Here is a 6,736-nt window from a genome sequence, read left to right on the forward strand (position 1 = left end):
ATCCCGAAAGACTACACATATAGTAAGTGTCAAGCTTCATTTAAACCCTAGTTTAAATGTAATGAGGTATGCGTTATAGATTCAGTGATCTTTAAGTTTGAATTGACGGAGTTGAGTTAACGGAGTTAACCTGAAATTGACGATTGTCACATCATTCCCATGTTAAAGAATTTTCGTCCCGAAAATTTGGGTCAAGTCGTGATGAGTGTCTGAAAAAGTAAAAAACAAAATTTTCAGTTTGTCATATCATCCCCTAGTAGAATGAAATTTCGTCCCGAAATTTAATTCATACCTCCGGTGATTTCTGACGGTTTACCGAGTTTCGCGGTTTCCGGTGTTTGGTCAGCCCTTAAAAAAGGTGAGGATACTTTTTCATCATTTGATCCTCGCGTTCCCACGTGAACTCCGGTCCACGTCTCGAGTTCCAATGAACCTTAACGATTGGAATTTTGCTGTGCTTGAGTGTTTTGGTTTCCCAATCCAAAACTTCGACTGGTTCTTCAATGAAGCGTAGCTGTTCATCAACTTGCAGTTCGTCCAAAGGGACTACTTGGGTTTCATCAGATAGGCATTTCTTCAAATTGGATACGTGAAACACATTGTGTACACTGCTGAGTTCCGCTGGTAAGTCCAGCCGGTATGCCACCGGACCAACGCGTTCCGTTATCCGGTAAGGACCAACATATCGGGGGTTGAGTTTGTTTCGCTTACCAAAGCGAACCACACCTTTCCAAGGTGAGACTTTGTGTAATACTTGGTCATTCACTTGAAATTCGAGAGGTTTTCGGCGCTTGTCGGCGTAACTCTTTTGGCGATCTCGTGCTGCTGCCATGCGGTTTCGGATTTGAACAATCTTTTCCGAAGTTTCGAGTACTAGTTCTGGACCAGTGATTTGGCTGTCACCCACCTCTGCCCAGCAGAGAGGTGATCGACACTTCCGTCCGTACAGTGCTTCAAACGGCGCTGCTTTAATACTTGCGTGGTAGCTGTTATTATATGAAAACTCTACCAATGGTAAGTGAGGTTCCCAACTTTTTCCGAAATCCAACACGCACGCACGCAACATGTCCTCCAAGTTCTGAATAGTTCGTTCACTTTGCCCATCCGTCTGGGGATGGTATGCTGTGCTCATATCAAGGCGTGTGCCTAGTGCGCTCTGTAGTGACTTCCAAAAGTGCGAAGTGAAACGGGAATCTCGATCAGAAATCATTGAGACAGGCACTCCGTGTCTAGACACCACTTCTTTCATGTAAACGCGAGTCAGTCTTTCCATTTTGTCCGATTCCTTAATCGCTAAGAAGTGTGCCGACTTAGTCAACCGGTCAACGATCACCCAGATGGTATCGCATCTCGTTGGTGTCTTAGGTAAACCCGTGATAAAATCCATTAAAATGTGTTCCCATTTCCACATTGGAAGTTCCGGTTGTTGTAGTAGGCCAGATGGTTTCTGGTATTCTATTTTGACTCGGGCGCAAGTCAAGCATTTGCTCACGTAGGTGGCAATGTCGGCTTTCATGTTCGGCCACCAGTAAAGTGCCTTTAAGTCACGGTACATTTTATCTGAGCCAGGGTGGATAGAATATCGGGACTTGTGAGCTTCGTCCATCACTAGAGTTCTCAACTCTCCGTATCGTGGAACCCAAATCCGGCTCTCAAAATATCGGACCCCGTCCGATTTGGTTCCAAGTTGCTTGTTTATGCCCCGCATGAGTTCTGATGGAAGATTATCATCCTTCAAAGCTTCAAGTTGTGCATTGCGAATCTGATCGGGTAAGTTGGTATGAATCGTGAGTTGCAATGCTCGCACTCGCCTGGGTTTATCTGTTTCTTTTCTGCTGAGAGCGTCGGCCACTACATTGGCCTTGCCAGGGTGGTACTTGATGGCACAATCATAATCCTTAAGCAGCTCGACCCAACGACGCTGTCGCATGTTCAGCTCCTTCTGATCGTAGATATGCTGGAGACTCTTGTGGTCGGTGTAAATGGTAAACTTGGTACCGTACAAGTAATGCCTCCATATCTTAAGGGCAAACACCACAGCTCCAAGTTCCAAGTCATGGGCCGTGTAGTTCTTCTCGTGAATCCGTAGTTGTCGAGAGGCATAGGCTATAACCTTCTCGAGTTGCATCAGCACACAACCGAGACCTTGTATCGATGCGTCACAATGTACCTCGAAATTCTCTGTTCCCTCGGGTAGGGCTAGAATAGGAGCGCTACAGAGTTTGGTTTTCAACAGTTGAAAAGCGGATTCTTGCGCGTCTCCCCAATTGTACTTAGTACCCTTGTGAGTCAAAGCGGTGAGGGGTTAAGCAATCTTTGAAAATCCCTCGATGAAACGTCGGTAGTAGCCGGCCAGTCCTAGGAATTGCCGCACCTCAGTCGGAGTCTTAGGCGCTTCCCAGTTTTTGATGGCCTCTACCTTACCGGGATCGACATGGATACCGTTCTCGTTGATCACATGTCCTAAAAAGTGAACCTCGCGAAGCCAAAATTCGCATTTCGAGAGTTTTGCGTACAGTTGTTCCTTCTTCAATAATTCTAGAATTACCCTCAAGTGTTCTTCATGGTCTGCCTTGTCCTTGGAATAGACCAGGATATCGTCAATGAACACAATCACAAATTTGTCGAGGTACGCCTTGCATACTCGATTCATGAGATCCATAAATACGGCTGGTGCGTTAGTTAAGCCAAAAGGCATAACCGAAAACTCGTAGTGACCATACCGTGTTCTGAAAGCCGTCTTTGAAATATCTTCCTCGCGCACTCTAAGCTGATGGTAACCAGATCGCAGATCGATCTTCGAGTAATAACTCGATCCTTGAAGCTGGTCAAACAAATCATCAATTCGGGGTAAAGGATAACGGTTCTTGACCGTCACCTTGTTCAACTTTCGGTAGTCGATACACATGCGGAAAGTCCCGTCCTTCTTTCTGACAAATAAGATGGGGGCTCCCCATGGCGATGAGCTAGGTCGGATAAAACCTTTATCCAATAAATCTTGTAACTGAGTGGACAGTTCCTGAAGCTCCGCCGGTGCGAGCCGATACGGGGCTCGTGCTATGGGTGCTGCACCGGGTGTCAACTCGATTTGGAATTCGACTTGTCGTATAGGAGGGAGGCCAGGCAAATCCTCCGGGAAAACTTCCGGAAAATCTCGCACAATCGGTATCTCTTCAATTCGCTTCTCCTCCGCGGGTTTCTCAACAATCTGCGCCAAAATTGCCGGATGACCTTTTCGTAGATACTTCTGCGCCTTCATGAGGGTGATAACGCTTATGGTCATGCCGCTTCTCTCGCCCCGGATCGAAACGATCTCGCCGGAAGGGGTAGTAATGTGGACTATCTTGTCGTGACATATAATCTCCGCTCGGTTCTCGTATAACCAGTCCATGCCGACAACGACATCGAAACTACCAAGCGTAAAAGGTATGAGGTCGATATCAAAAATATGACCTGACAGTTTTAACTTACATCCCGCAAGTACATGAGTCGTTTCTACAGACTTTCCGTCGGCTAATTCTACTGGAAACTTTGCATCTAACGGGGTTGGAGTTAAGTCTAAGAGTTGACTAAAGGCTTTCGACACAAAACTCCTATCAGCTCAAGTGTCAAACAATATAGAAGCAAAACAATCGTTCAGAGGGAACTTACCAGTCACCACGTACGGATCATTGCGGGCTTGACCCGACCCAATAACAAAAGCTCTTCCTTTACCATTGTTTCCACCACCACTGCCACTTCCATTACCTCCGTTGTTGTCGTTCTGTTTCAGCTTGGGACAATCTTTCCTGAAATGACCTTCCTGCCCACATTCGAAACATCCCTTCGTCGTTATAGGTGGTTTAGGAGCACCCTTTGCCGCAAGGTCTCCTCTACATTCCTTTGCCTGGTGACCCATCTTTCCGCATCTCAGACACTTGACACGGTCACACGGGCCAGCATGATGATAGTTGCACCTGTTGCACTTCGGATATTTCCCAGCATATCCGCTCGAACCCTGCCCGCCACCGTTGTTATTGTTGTTGTGACCCTGATTGTTGAAGCCCCGAGTGAATTCGGGCTTACGGTAGTGTTGTTGCTGTGGGGGGTTCGAGGATGAGGATCTGGTGTTGTCAAACTTTCTCTTTCCATAGCTCTGGTTGTTGTTGCTGATGTTTTCAGTGCTCGGGTTGTCACGGGCTTTAGTGGTTGAACCCCTAGGTGGTAGCGCACCTTGGGTCACTGCTTGATCCGTTAGTTTGTGGGCTAACCGAATCGCTTGTTGAATCGTGGCTGGTCTGGAAGACGTCACCATGCCCTGGATTTGCGGTGCTAACCCATCAATATACATTTCAATCCTCTTACTCGGCGGGTCTACCATCCGTGGACACATCACGGCTAACTCGTGAGAGCGGGTAGGGTAGGCTTCGATTTCTGAACCCACCATCTTCAATGACCAAAACTCGGATTCCAACTTTGCAATCTCCTCTCTCGGACAATACTCTTCTTGCATCATGTTTTTGAACTCCTCCCAGTTCATCGCGTTAGCCAGTTCCAATCCAAGAATCTGTACGTTTGAATTCCACCAAGTGAGGGCAGAATCTTCAAGTGTTCCAACAGCAAATTTGACCCTACTGGCAGGGGGACAATTACACATCTCAAATGCCAATTCGGCCTTCTCAGCCCAACGCAAGAAGCCTATAGCTCCCTCGGTGCCCTTAAACGTACTGGGCTTGCAGTCAAGATAGTTCTTGAAGGTACACGTCCCTATTGGACCTCCAGCTTGGTTCTGGACATGTGTGGCTAGAGCGGCCGCCGCGTGGTCATTCAGCAGAGTTTGGAATTCTGCTGCAGTCAAGTTGATGTTACCACGTCCGTGTCCAGCGTTTCTTCCAGCCATTTCCTAGAATCACAGCATAAAATGTTATACATGAATTTTTCTTTCATATGAAACACGCCATACATGTAATAAAAAGATAGGCAGGAAAGAAATAAGAAACAAACATCACATCACAACCATATATTAATCCAAATAAAAATTCATGATTAAAACCATTGTATTCGTTACAAAGTATTTCAAATCAATCCTTAAAATTATAGAAAATAATAGTTTGAATGGAGACAACCCCTCCATCTAGGTGTTATCATCCTTAGATGTCATCGTCTGAGGACACCTCTGAGTGTGCCTCCTCCTCAACCGGTTCTTCCCACGGTTCTTCTTCAGGTTCCTCCTCGGGATCTTCCCCGGGATCCTCCTCAGGTTCCTCTTCGGGATCTTCTTCGGGATCCTCTTCAGGCTCTGCTTCAGGTTCGGCTGCGTTCTGAGCAATTTGCATTTGTAAGACATCGCAACGCTCAAAAGCTATCTCGGTTCGAGTCCTTGCTACTTGGAGTTGCTCTTGCAAGTCTATCATCTCGGCTTGCATCTTTCTCATAATCTTCATCTGTTGATCACTAGCCTCTTGCATTTCCTTCATAGCCGCTGTCATGCGGGCAATTTCCTCCTTAGTCTCGGTTCCATCTTTTAACAGTCCGGAAACATTAGCTCTCGTATAGCGCATGTAACCCACGTCACGCTCCAAACAAGAAGCAACAGCTGCGAGCACACGCTCTATAGGTTCGGTTATGGGTGGTAGGGTGTTGGGGTAAGCAGGATGGTTCGGGTGGGGTAGCGGGGGAACTTGTTCGCGATAGACCATATGCCTAATCATATTAGGGTACCAATCCCAACTAACTTCGTTTTCGTACATGCCTCCGGATAAGCGATACCTCTTCGGTGCAGGAGCTTCGAGTTCCGGGACTACACGAGGGTGGCGATGAGGTAGATAACTGCGGTTCCTTCCCATGAGCATGAGTCATCGGATCGGATGATGATGATGCTGGCGTCAACATCCTTACAGGTAAGCCGTGTATGCGCGCGCGTATGAGTGAAAGAGGTAAAGAGATAAGATAACAAAGACTACACAAACATATGCAGTGCGTATCATTATAATTAATGGGTCGTCGCGGTTATAGTCTAGTATGCATGCAATTTCTAGTTCGCTATAACCAATGGCTCTGATACCAATCTGTCACACCCTCAAAATCCACTAACGGAGTTTTACCGTCAGAGGGTGTGAACTAACAGGATCGGATTCATTAGTTATAATCAAACCATAAAACAAAGTTTTCAAACCACGAAAACGTTTACGAGTAATTAAATGCGGAAGCGTAAAAACCATGAAATAAATGTTGCGTCACGCAGGACGACTTAAACCAAATGATAACAGTTTTAAAAAAATAGTTTGCATAACAAAAGCATTTCAAGCAATGCATGATCCTATACCGCGCGCCCGCCTCGGCTACCTGAGAATAACATACTAAAAGTGTCAACACAGGGTTGGTGAGTTCACAAGTTTATATAAAATAAAGCGTTTAGCGTTTGCGTTCATCGTTTTGCGTTTCAGCGTTTTGCGTTACCAGATAGTGTTATGTCAATTATATATCTATAGGTAGCTAGCCTATAAAACAAGTATTACTAAGTGTTCGACACCGAAGCTGACTGTTTATCATTTGCCTTGCCACCAGGTCTATCCCGACCATGGAATGTGTTTAGCCAAGATTACACCCACTCGACCTCCAGTCGAGTTTAGCGTTGGGTGGGGTTTGTCAAACCCAGTAGTACTACTCAACAATGACTCGCTATTATCCAATATTAAACGGTTCGATGTGAATGAAGGACTTTAGTTATTGCGTTTGCCACTTAGTCTTTACAAGT

The sequence above is a fragment of the Bidens hawaiensis genome, unplaced genomic scaffold, assembly GCF_021521415.1.
Source record: "Bidens hawaiensis isolate Kalapana, Puna unplaced genomic scaffold, B.hawaiensis_p1.1 tig00004817_1, whole genome shotgun sequence".
Lineage (NCBI taxonomy): Eukaryota > Viridiplantae > Streptophyta > Magnoliopsida > Asterales > Asteraceae > Bidens > Bidens hawaiensis.